The sequence below is a fragment of the Protopterus annectens genome, chromosome 6.part1, assembly GCF_019279795.1.
Source record: "Protopterus annectens isolate FY-2018-M chromosome 6.part1, PAN1.0, whole genome shotgun sequence".
NCBI lineage: Eukaryota > Metazoa > Chordata > Ceratodontiformes > Protopteridae > Protopterus > Protopterus annectens.
This window is the reverse complement of record NC_056738.1, coordinates 16408801-16422668: the sequence shown is the minus strand read 5'-3', so window position 1 is coordinate 16422668 and position 13868 is coordinate 16408801.

Sequence of the window (13868 nt, the reverse complement as noted above, 5' to 3'; positions counted from 1 at the left end):
GTTCATCTTTTCTAGAGCTATTGCTACTTTATGATTTAATATTAATTGTTTTTTTTTCGAAGCTGTAACTAAATCTAAAATAGTTTCCTCTTTTTAAACTTTTAGTTTAGCAACATATCAGACTCCTTGTAATTTAATCAAATATTTGTCTCATTTTTTGTTATGACTCCAAGATGTAGTTTATAGAGATGATTTAAGAGAATTCCATAAAATAGAATCACTTACCACATCATTAAGTTTAATTGAGATATTTTCAATTTATTTCTTTATTTATCCATTCTTTAAAATCATTAATTTTATTATATACAAAGGCTTCCATTGACAAATGCAATTTATTATAGTCAACAGTCAGTTTAAAATAATGACATTATGGTCAGAGAAGGGACATGAAATTGCTTTAACAGAATCAGTTTTAGAATGGCAATCATTAAAATAATATAAATTAAGCCAATGTGTGTTTGGATCTCAGAGACATAAGAGTAAATGAAAACCAAAGCAAAATCATTTAAATCTTTATGGCTGAGAAAATCGATCTGATTACTTAAAGCTTTGGCAGAGGCTGAGAATCTGGGTTCTCTTTTTATATTATCTGATTTGGAGGAACACTTGGGCTTAAGTTCCATTGGTGAAGGACTGATGGTTGTCAGGGATGGGGTAAAAGGCATCTAGAAAAAATGTGATTCCAAGATTTATGTATTTATACTTTCCCTTCTAATTTCTCAGAATGTTTTAGATTTTAAAACCATGATGGGAATGGACCCCATTCCTACATCAAGGTACACTTAAAGATCATGAGATCAGTATTTGTTCAATCTTTGACATTTGCCAAGAGTTTTCTTCTCTACTACAGCATGTATCCAGAATTGTCTCTTTCGGAAGTTCATACAAAGTTACATATATTAGTAGTATATTTAAGTATGGTTTTAAATTATTTTTTAATCTTACTATTTTAGGTATCATTCTCCCACATTGCTATCTTTTCTATTTGCAAATTCAGGTGTTTTATGACTTTGGGTCTCTCAATACATGAGACATTATACTCACAGGGTGTAGCAATTTCAATGGTTAACACTACTTTTGTCTTTTTTTCTTGAAGTTCTATATTTGGTTTTATTGTCTCTACTTTTTCAACTGCTGGTACTGGGTTGATCCCATGTTTTCAGAACTTCATCATTTTTGATAATGCTTTGTGGTTCACTTTACAATTCTTCTCAGCTACTTCTATATTGCAGTGTTTGTACCATTTGTCTTATTATTGTGTCTTTCATTATACAGATACTCAGCCATTAATGTATTACTCCCAGAAATGAGATGTGCAACTGTTTCCACTTCTGTTTTACAGAACCTGCATTTGTCTGTTTCTCCAATTTTTTTTTCTATTGACTTTGTAAACCAATAGGTAAATAGCTCATGGTTTTCAGCCACCATTATCAGCCCTTCATCTTTTGAATTAAAATCACCTCTCATTAACCATTCATGCATCAAGCCTAGTCAATATGCGGTTGTTATAAGAGTTTTCTAAACTTGCCACTATATTTGTGGACTTCCAATTTTCTTTCATTTTCTTATGGTCCTTTTCTTTATATTATTTCTATTGTTTTTGTTTTTGGCAAATTTAGATTCTCTCATTTTGTCATCTACTTCATTTTCTTGTCCATGTGATTCAATACTGTTTGTGGCCAATCACCCCAAAACTGTAAGTTTAAATAGGAACAGCAAAATTATTTATAACTTGAGCTGTATTCCTAGTTGTCAAAGCAGTTTTAAATATTAACTTAAGTCTTCTGAATTATTCATTATTAATCTCTGCTCTCACTTGCTCATGTTTCATTCATTGCCTTTCATTTATTCCCAAATAGTATTACATTCCCTTCTGTTCAAATACCTTTATATCACATCCCTATCCCAGCATGATAATTTCTTTGTGCTGCAGGTTTCCTTTTATAATTGTTGCTTTTTCATATTTATTAAGACAAACTGATATTCTTATGTCATCTGAAAAAAATTTAACCATTTATAGTTGTGCTTTCAAATCCTTATCTGATGAACTGAAAAATGTTACATCATCCACAGAAAGTAGATGAGATGTCTTTGAACAAGGCTGGTTTCTGGGAGTTAGGCTGTAACCCTAGCCTACACAATTAAGTAAACTGCTTAAAGGGTTATGGACAAGACAAACAAAAGAGGTTACAAAGAATCACCATAGAATGGCCCCCTTGAATTGTTATGCCTAGCATAATAATCTGCCATTTGTGTATCATATACATCTGTTAGCATTCTGTTATCCATGAATGTAGAATGCTGTCAAATAACTTTTTAGAACCTATGTCATAATTAGATTCTTCCCCTTTTTATAGTCCTCTGTTATGGCTTTGTTTAACAACAGATGAACCTTTGTTCCATACAACTTCCTTTTATTACCTTTTTGTTCTATTGCCATGATTATTTTTTTCATAGATGGCTATAAACTCTGTCTGCATCAATTCCAGTAAATAATTTATATATTGTTAGAATGCAAGTTATTGGTCTATAGTTCTTAGCTCTTCACTGATTATGTTTGAATGTTGTGAAAAATAAACACCTAAAAATTTAACCTGTTACCAATTAAATAGGAAACAACTCTAAAGAGTTTAGATAATCATAATTAGAAATAAGAAAAAAAAACAATACCTGCATAGATAAGTTTTGTGATCAGAAAACTATTCAATAGCCATAAAAATAGAACAAAAAAAAAATTCAGATTCAGAACAAGATGTATAAATTATGACATTACCAGTAAAAAATAATTCTTATTTAAAATTAAAAACAGCTGTAAAGTTAATGTTGGCATTTTACAACACATTTTTAATTAAAGATTTTATTGCCTTACAAACACAAGGTGCAGGGTTTGAGTCTCACAAGGGATAATTGGCTAGGCTTACAATGGCTCACCAGGGCAGTTAGCTTAGTACTAACCTATGAACCTGTGAACCTATAAACTAATGTAAAGAGGTACAAAGATGGGAGACAGTACTATTTCCTCATGGATTTAATTAACATTGGTTTTGGTTAATTATTTATCCAGTAGAAACCTAAAGAACTCACATATAAAATAGATTAATGAAGCAGGCCTTGACAGAAAAAATAAATGGAAACAAATCCAAAGCAGAAGATCGTGAGCAGCAACTATTTTATTTGGTAAAACCACTTAAACAAAACAAACTTTTTTATATATATTAAGCAGTTTTGTCTCTTATTAGAACTTCATCAGAATATAAAAACAGTTAAGTTACAAAACTTTTATACTCACATCCATGAGCAATGACAGTTCATCTGATGTTTCAAGAGGGAGTATTGCCAACCATTCTTAAGCAAAGGAGCATCACATTGCCATCTAGTATTCAGAAGATTTAAGTGCAATTCATCTTGACAGTTTGTAATCTTGCAAGCCAGCTAAAAAACTCTAAACCTTTTGTATCAAACAGATTATGTTTTTGTATATATTTAATTCTGTGAAAAACCTTAGACAAAAATAAATAAATAAATAAATAAAAATCAACATCATATTAAAATGAGAATTAAAATCATATACATAAAAATCACTTCATAAAATCTAGTACCTAAAATTAACTCAAAATTCAATGCATGCAATGAGATGGTAAATAATATAAAATAACAATTGTAACCGGCAATAGGGGCATTCAATTAAAGAGTATATAAAATGTATGTCATGCATAATTTCCTTGAAGGGGCTTGAATAGGAAGAAAAAAATGTGTATTAAATATGAAGTTTACAAAAATAACTTTATTATATAAAAAGGGTACTTAAAGTGCAAACTCATAGCAAACTGGCCAGAGGTATTATTGTATCATTCACTCCTACCTCTGTTTCATTACTTAGTCAATGCTTTACATTTCAAAGGGGGGGCAATGGAACAAGACTTGTTATGTCCAGACCAACCATGGGCATTCAAAGTAAGTTTCTAATACAATTCCCTTAGTTCCAGTAACTGTATCCATGGACTTCCCCTCATCCCCTCCTTTAATCCTTCTATAACTACAAACTTAAATGTGTGAGTTTCATTGCCGAAAACATGTCTTGTCAAGGTATTGATGGGGTTCCTTTTGTTGATGTTATGTTGGTGTTCTTAAATTCTTTCCTTCAACCTACACTCAGTTTTACCTATGTAAAAACATGGGCACTGTTGGCATAATGCCGCATAGATCACCCTCCTAAAATTATAGTCAAAATGTGACCTAACTTTGAATTCATTGCCTTTAATAAGAAACCTGCCACACTTTAGAATGAATTTACATTGGGAACAGAACCCACATTTCCTCATATAACATACCCGGTGCATGTTTTCTTTAGACGTGTGTTCCAAAATTTCCTTCAGGTTCCTATCTCTTCTAAATGTAAAACCTACTTTGTATCTTAACTTCTCTCTCAAAGTGGGATTTTTGCAAATAATCACCCAGTTTTTTTTTCAGTATCCCATTTAAGTGTTCTGTTGTCAATATTAAAGGTAGTTATGAAAGTCATGGAGTAATGAGGTTTGATCAAATCCCCAGTTACTTCCTCCTCCACTTCAGCCCCTATATTTTGTATTATAAAAATTATTGACCCTCCTAAGATAGGTTTATACCATCTGGTATTTCTTTTTCTCATAACCTCCAACTTAGGTTCCTCTAGAAATCCGTCGGGGTAACCTCTCTTACAGAACATACCTAGTAAAAGTTCACATTCATTGTGGAAGTCCTCATCTGTGGTGATCAGCTCTAACTAACTACCCTTTTACCACAGATTTCTTCTGATGGAAGGGGTAGTATCTCTCAAAATGGAGAAAGAAATTTGAATAAGTGGGTTTTCTAAAAATCATAGATATAAATCTGTGGTTATTCCCATCCTTACTGAGGAGGTCATCCAGGTAAGATATTTTCTCACTATTGAATTCATACATAAATTTTCAAAAGTTACCAGGGTTGTTGATGTATGTTAAAAATGCCTCAATTCCTTCTACCCCCACCCCTCCATAAAATAAAAATGCCATCCAGGTTGTTGTGTCTTTCGGTTTTTCCTGGTTAGGGGTCGCCACAGCGGAACTCCGGTCCGCTAATGATTGGCAGTTGATTTTTACATGCTGAGTTGCCAGCCCTAATGCACAACCTTCAACAAAGGTATGCCCATTCATGCATGTCTCCACGCAAAAGACGCTCTAGCTGAGAGTCGAACCGATCAGCGTCTTACTGTGAGGCGACAACGCTACTGCAGCACCACTGTGTGTAAATCTTAAGTCTATCCTTGTACTCTGGATGATCTAAAATGTATTGGTACTCCCATTGGGCCATCACTATATTAGCAAATGTTCCACCACAAGGGGAGCCCATAGCTACCCCAGTTTTCTGAACATAAAAATCGCAGTTAAAAAACAAAAAAATGTTGCTCAACACCAGCTCTTACAGATTCTAATAAAGGTTGATGTCATGCTGTGGGATCCCTTTTCTGTGTAAATAACCAACAACTGTACCAATTCCTTCATCCTAGGGAATGACACTGTATAAATCCCTTAATCAGTTGTTAAAAATACGTCATCATCTTCAAAATTTGTTCCCTCTATGATGACTAAAAAGAACCATGAGTCTTTACAAATGTGCTTTTCATTGTCTAGATGCACTTATAGTTTCTCATCAATAAATTTTGCACTGGGGTATGTGATGGAATTATGTCCGATATTGTGTTTTACCAGGAAAAACAAAATGGGAAAAAGATTTTATGTATATTTCAGTGACTAATAAGCTGGCAAAACAAACATTAATAAATATGGCTTAATATATTTGAAAAATACACATACTAAACCTAGAGTACTTGATAATAGTTTTCACTCTTACTCACAAACACTGGCTAATCTACAATGTATGTACTGTACCTGAGTACTATGTATGTATTCTGCCTATGTTCCAAATTTCAGCTGTACGCCACAAATCTATTAATTACCTTTATTTTTAAATTAATATTTTTTTGTTTGTTCTCTCCACTGTAACTGTTGATGTGCTGCATACCATTGTAAAAAACATGTCTTTTGTAATTTGTGTGTATACTGATCATGTCTAACTAAATGTATCTGTAATTTTTCTTTGTGGAGCTTTTCTCCCCAGGCCTCTCCTGAAAAATGGCCTTTTTGGCTCAGTCAGACACCCCCGGTTAACAAATGTAAAATAAAAATAATAAATAAATAAAATTAACTTGTCTTGTGTTCTATGCCTAAGAAAGATAATTACAAAGGAACGGAGATTAAGAAATAAAAAGAAAGTAGATATTCTCATTTTTTTTGCAAAAAAGTTAATTTCTTAAAACAATACTAAATATTTTAAATGAGAATAAAAATATGTGAAAGATCTATATAAAACAACACTTCAAATTATTCAAAAGTATTTTTCTAGATAAAAGATATGAAAATATGACCTTTCTCCTTGTATATGAGACATGTTTATAAAAAAAAAAATAAAGTTGTTTTTCAAGTGAAGTTTATAGAGAAATCAAATAGCAAGATTTATTTAAATATGTTTATATTATCAGAAAGTATGGGGTAGTGATATGGACAACTTATGTGAAATTTTATTTTTAACATTGTGTTGCTACACCACTCTATAAATGGCAAAATGGATAAGTAAAAAATATAGAAATAGGAAAGTGAGTAAAAATATGTGAATGAATCAGTTTTGTAAAGATTTTGTGTTAGAGCTCTAGAAATGAATTAAATGATGATTGTATGCAATTTTATGTGCTTTTATACTTTATGTATTGTGCTTTACATATGCAACAATATCTGGTTGAAACAATAAACTAAACAATAACAGCACTCATAAAATTTCATTAGATTAAAATTCTATGATACTTTTAAATAAAAAAGTATGACCTACCCTATTAAAGGCTTTCAATGTAGCAATGGAAAAAAAAATTAAACATTGATAACTGCCTACCTGCCTTGTAATGCATTTTATGTTGGCAAGACAAAAAGAGAAGGATATTCTAAGGGATAGCAAAATATTTTTATATAAACATTCTACTATGCATAAATGTTTTAAGAAGTTTATTTATTTATTTATTTATTTTGGATGGACAAAGTGTCTGAACATTTTGGAAATTGTTGGTTGCATACCATGAGGTTCTCTGGCAGATTGAGCTGGACTCAACATGTTACGCAGGCTTAAGTGATATTTTAGCTTTGGGTTCTGTTTTAAACACAAGGGCAGCCAAATTATAACAACTATGTAGTTGTTTCATGGTTACTTTTAAACATTAGAAATAAAATTGATTAGTTTTATGATTTTTAGTAAGATGGAGTGTTCAAACTATGGAATTTTTAAACATTATTTTACATGTTCAAGAAGGTTTTACTTAATTGTTCACCTGCCTCCTTAAGAATTACTGTTTTATATTACATGATAACTTAGTATTGAAAAATTGTATCTGTTGTATATGTTTAATTCTGAAGAAGTCTTGTGTTTTTGGATGAGTGAGCTCAATGAATTTAATTTTTGAACTAAGTATTAATTGCTAGTGCATTGTTTTATCTTACTGAGGCAAACTATGATGGTTTGGATTTATTAATTGCTGGTTTCCATCCACATTCCACTTAGAATTGTTGTGTGTCTTTGGAATTTTTATTTAGCAACTAACTGAGACTCAAGAGTAAACAATTAATTCACTGTATGTCAATTCCTAATAAAGACTGAATAAAAGGGAAATGACATTAGGAATAATATTCCTTAGTCTATTACATACTATTGCTCAATTGTTTTCATACAAAAATTAATTAGAGCTACTGGCCTATACTTTTCTGCATTAGGTGGGTCAAGATTAGGTTTTGAGATAACTACAGCTGTTGACTGATTTAATATTAATCTGAAAGGTCAATCTCAAAAAGATGAAAATAAATTTTAAATAAAACTTCAAAAGATATTGAAATTCAGTGTATATATGTATAATGGAAAAAGACATCTATTTGTTTGATTCAGGGATGCATAAGTGTATACCAGATTTAGGTCTACGTCAATAGCATTAATATAATTAGTGTGTCCTGCTGAAATGTTATAAATAACATTTCAGGGGTCTGCTTTTATAATATTGGCCAGGTAGATTATTGAGAACGAACCATTTCACTGTATTTAGGCTAATAAGTTTGTATCAAACCAGGAAAATTGAGAGCACAGGAAAGGAAGAGATTTAATGTATTCTGGGTTTTGGCAACATCCTGCTATTTGTCATATGAATAATTAGTAATCTGTTCAGTTTCACTGGTCAGAATCTTTATTTCTCTCTTCACTTTAGAATGGCGCAGTGGTGCAGCGGTAGCGATGTTGCCTCACAGCAAGAGGTTCTCCGGTTTGATTCTCAGCTGGGGTGCCTTCTGTGTGGAGTCTGCATGTCCTCCCTGCATTCGTGTGGGTTTCCTCCAGGTGCTCTGGTTTCCTCCCACAACACAAAGACATGCATCTGGAGCATTTCTCCCCAGGCCTCTGCTGAAAACTGGCTTCGTTCCAAGTCGGACTTTCCCAGTTAACAAATGTTAAATAAAAAATTTCTTAAAGTACTCAATTTTCCCTATCAGATAACCTCTAACATAAAACTGAGTGCTGGCCATCAAATATCAGGAGAAACAAAACTACCAATTAATTTATCATTAATAAAACAAAAACTTCTTACTTTTCTAAGTGTAAATGATTAGTCATAAAATTAAAAAAATAATGAAGAGTTAGATTTTTTAAACCAGATTGATTTAAGGAGTACTCTTGGTTCTTTCTAGAAGCCTGTAATAAAATCAGTAAAAGACGTTAAGAAAAAAAAAGTCCTTGACTAAGATTTGTGAAGAAATTAATAAAATGTATAATCTCTTCCAGTGCCTTGTACAACAGCAGGCTAAGAGCAAATTCCCAGACCGCACAGTAATGCAATTGCACATGGAAAGCGGCTGACAGGCTGAAAAACAAGCAAAAAGGACCATTTGTGCTTCTATACAGCAAACATGCATATATGTACTGCATGAATTTTAGTTCTCATGGTATAGGAGTTCCATTTTTGTAGAAGAAAAGCATTAGATCTGTTCTTTCAGTCCAAAATGTTCTGTGGCTGTAGTGTGATCCCCAACAACCAAAAAACACATCATCATTAAATCTTTCTGCAACCTAAAATATTGGCATTAAACATTTAATCTATTTTTACATGTGCATTTAAAAATAAAGACAGAATTTTAAACAAAGCAATATTGACAGTAAAGTAACAAACCATACTTTCAGAATCATATCCTGTCTCAGTCATGGAAAGTGAGAGCAAGTATTTAAAATAATTAGGAAGCTGTGTTATTTCAAATAATCCATCCATGTCTATATGATGTCAATGGGAGTTGTTAATGGTTTCCAGCCTGACTGCACAAGAAGGTCAGAAGTATATACAAGGTATAGGATGATCCTGTATAGGACATCTCTGATATGCACTTCCATATGACTCTCTAATTTCCCCACTATGCAAAGAAACTGGCAAACCTCACTTTCCAGTAAGAAGTACCCATGTTGGTATAATTTCTCTGTCCAGTCAATACATATTCACAATTTTCTACCAAGGTGAAGGTTAAAAAGTATTCCTGTGTGACTCTGGAGTCTTCACCAACTGATTATATGGTCCTGTGCAAGTGCTCTTATCTTAGTTATAAGAAGGCTATTTGATGACTGCATAGTGATTGCTAGAAAAGAGGGCATTTTCCCTTTCCATGTTGATATTTTATGATGTTTATGGAATCACAGTGTCAGCACTGCTTATGTATGTTGTAGAACATTTTAGCTCATGTACAAATTTACAAATTGTTTTGAAAACTGTCTCTCTCTCTATACACACACACACACACACACACACACACACACACACACACACACACACACACACACACACACACACACACATGCAAAGCTCCTCGTGGTCCTGCAGAGTGGTGCTAGCAGCAGAGAGACAGAAAAGAGTGACTGCTACCTGATTTAAGTACCTTTTACGGCCTTTACCTTTGCGACTGTCTATTCTCGCTGAAAAGCGAGAAAAACTGCTGTTTTTTTAATTAAGCTTGTCTTCTGCATTTATTTAATACCTGCACTTTAAAGTTTTGTCTTTTTGTTGATTTAACTGTTGAGGCTGCTCACTCAAGTGCGCTAGCCTGTGTAAAGTATTTACTGTGTATTTTCTGTTGCCTGTTTAGAAAAAAAGAAAAAAAAAATCCTTGTTTTCCTGCCTTTCCTGAGCTAGAATAGTCCCTAATGCAGGTATTGCTGTATTCTGGACTTTAGAATAGTTCCTGTGTTGACCATATACTTACTTGGATAGAAGGAAGCTTCTTTGTTCACCAGTGGGAGTGGGGAGCTTTGAGCAGCCTATCTGTACCTGGAGGAGTGATCTCAGCACAGAATCTTGTTGTTTATTGGCCATTTTGGGCAAATTCCTAGCTCTTTCAAGTCCCCTGTTTTAAAACCCACTTTGGCATGATTTTTGCGCTTGTTCCGACTCAGCAAAGCTCCTCGTGGTCCTGCAGAGTGGTACTAGCAGCAGAGAGACGAAGAGTGACTGCTACCTGATTTAAGTACCTTTTACTGCCTTTACCTTTGCGACTGTCTATTCTCACTGAAAAGCGAGTAAAATCTGCTCTGTTGTTTGAATTAAGCTTGTCTTCTGCATTTACTTAATACCTGCACTTTAAAGTTTTGTCTTTTTGTTGATTTAACTGTTGAGGCTGCTCACTCAAGTGCGCTAGCCTGTGTAAAGTATTTACTGTGCATTTTCTGTTGCCTGTTTAGAAAAAAAGAAAAAAACAAAAAAAAGTCCTTGTTTTCCCACCTTTCCTGAGCTAGAATAGTCCCTAATACAGGTATTGCTGTATTCTGGACTTTAGAATGTTCCTGTGTTGCCCATATCCTTACTTGGATAGAAGGAAGCTTCTTTGTTCACCAGTGGGAGTGGGGAGTTTGAGCAGCCTATCTGTACCTGGAGGAGTGATCTCAGCACAGAATCTTGTTGTTTATTGGCCATTTTGGCCTAATCCTAGCTCTTTCAAGTCCCCTGTTTAAAAACCCGCTTTGGCACGGTTTTTGCGCTTGTTCCAACTCAACAAAGCTCCTCGTGGTCCTGCAGAGTGGTGCTAGCAGCAGAGAGACAAAAAAAAGTGACTGCTACCTGATTTAAGTACCTTTTACTGCCTTTACCTTTGCGACTGTCTATTCCCGCTGAAAAGCGAGTAAAAACTGCTCTGTTGTTTGAATTAAGCTTGTCTTCTGCATTTACTTAATACCTGCACTTTAAAGTTTTGTCTTTTTGTTGATTTAACTGTTGAGGCTGCTCACTCAAGTGCGCTAGCCTGTGTAAAGTATTTACTGTGCATTTTCTGTTGCCTGTTTAGAAAAAAGAAAAAACAAAAAAATCCTTGTTTTCCCACCTTTCCTGAGCTAGAATAGTCCCTAATACAGGTATTGCTGTATTCTGGACTTTAGAATAGTTCCTGTGTTGCCCATATCCTTACTTGGATAGAAGGAAGCTTCTTTGTTCACCAGTGGGAGTGGGGAGCTTTGAGCAGCCTATCTGTACCTGGAGGAGTGATCTCAGCACAGAATCTTGTTGTTTATTGGCCATTTTGGGCTAATTCCTAGCTCTTTCAAGTCCCCTGTTTAAAAACCCACTTTGGCGTGGTTTTTGCACTTGTTCCGACTCAGCAAAGCTCCTCGTGGTCCTGCAGAGTGGTGCTAGCAGCAGAGAAATGAAAAAGAGTGACTGTTATCTGATTTAAGTACCTTTTACTGCCTTTACCTTTGCGACTGTCTATTCTCGCTGAAAAGTAAAAACTGCTCTGTTGTTTGAATTAAGCTTGTCTTCTGCATTTATTTAATACCTGCACTTTAAAGTTTTGTCTTTTTGTTGATTTAACTTTTGAGGCCGCTCACTCAAGTGCGCTAGCCTGCGTAAAGTATTTACTGTGCATTTTCTGTTGCCTGTTTAGAAAAAAAGAAAAAAATATATCCTTGTTTTCCTGCCTTTCCTGAGCTAGAATAGTCCCTAATACAGGTATTGCTGTATTCTGGACTTTAGAATAGTTCCTGTGTTGCCCATATCCTTACTTGGATAGAAGGAAGCTTCTTTGTTCACCAGTGGGAGTGGGGAGCTTTGAGCAGCCTATCTGTACCTGGAGGAGTGATCTCAGCACAGAATCGTGTTGTTTATTGGCCATTTTGGGCTAATTCCTAGCTCTTTCAAGTGCCCTGTTTAAAAACCCACTTTGGCGTGGTTTTTGCGCTTGTTCCGACTCAGCAAAGCTCCTCGTGGTCCTGCAGAGTGGTGCTAGCAACAGATAGCAGAAAAAGAGTGACTGCTACCTGATTTAAGTACCTTTTACTGCCTTTACCTTTGCGACTGTCTATTCTCGCTGAAAAGCGAGTAAAAACTGCTCTGTTGTTTGAATTAAGCTTGTCTTCTGCATTTATTTAATACCTGCACTTTAAAGTTTTGTCTTTTTGTTGATTTAACTGTTGAGGCTGCTCACTCAAGTGCGCTAGCCTGTGTAAAGTATTTACTGTGCATTTTCTGTTGCCTGTTTAGAAAAAAAGAAAAATAAATCCTTGTTTTCCCGCCTTTCCTGAGCTAGAATAGTCCCTAATACAGGTATTGCTGTATTCTGGACTTTAGAATAGTTCCTGTGTTGCCCATATCCTTACTTGGATAGCAGGAAGCTTCTTTGTTCACCAGTGGGAGTGGGGAGCTTAGAGCAGCCTATCTGTACCTGGAGAAGTGATCTCAGCAAAGAATCTTGTTGTTTATTGGCCATTTTGGGCTAATTCCTAGCTCTTTCAAGTCCCCTGTTTAAAAACCCACTTTGGCGTGGTTTTTGCGCTTGTTCTGACTCAGCAAAGCTCCTCGTGGTCCTGCAGAGTGGTGCTAGCAGCAGAGAAATGAAAAAGAGTGACTGCTACCTGATTTAAGTACCTTTTACTGCCTTTACCTTTGCGACTGTCTATTCTCGCCGAAAAGCGAGCAAAAACTGCTCTGTTGTTTGAATTAAGCTTGTCTTCTGCATTTATTTAATACCTGCACTTTAAAGTTTTGTCGTTTTTTTGATTTAACTGTTGAGGCTGCTCACTCAAGTGCGCTAGCCTGTGTAAAGTATTTACTGTGCATTTTCTGTTGCCTGTTTAGAAAAAAAGAAAAAAAAAAAAAATCCTTGTTTTTCCGCCTTTCCTGAGCTAGAATAGTCCCTAATGCAGGTATTGCTGTATTCTGGACTTTATAATAGTTCCTGTGTTGCCCATATCCTTACTTGGATAGCAGGAAGCTTCTTTGTTCACCAGTGGGAGTGGGGAGCTTAGAGCAGCCTATCTGTAACTGGAGAAGTGATCTCAGCAAAGAATCCTGTTGTTTTTTGGCCATTTTGGGCTAATTCCTAGCTCTTTCAAGTCCCCTGTTTAAAAACCCGCTTTGGCACGGTTTCTGCGTTTGTTCTGACTCAGCAAAGCTCCTCATGGTCCTGCAGAGGGGTGCTAGCAGCAGAGAAATGAAAAAGAGTGACTGCTACCTGATTTAAGTACCTTTTACTGCCTTTACCTTTACGACTGTCTATTCTCACCAAAAAGCGAGTAAAAACTGCTCTGCTGTTTGAATTAAGCTTGTCTTCTGCATTTATTTAATACCTGCACTTTAAAGTTTTGTTGTTTTTTGATTTAACTGTTGAGGCTGCTCACTCAAGTGCGCTAGCCCGTGTAAAGTATTTACTGTGCATTTTCTGTTGCTGTTTAGAAAAAAAGAAAAAAACAAAATAAATCCTTGTTTTCCCACATTTCCTGAGCTAGAATAGTCCCTAATACAGGTA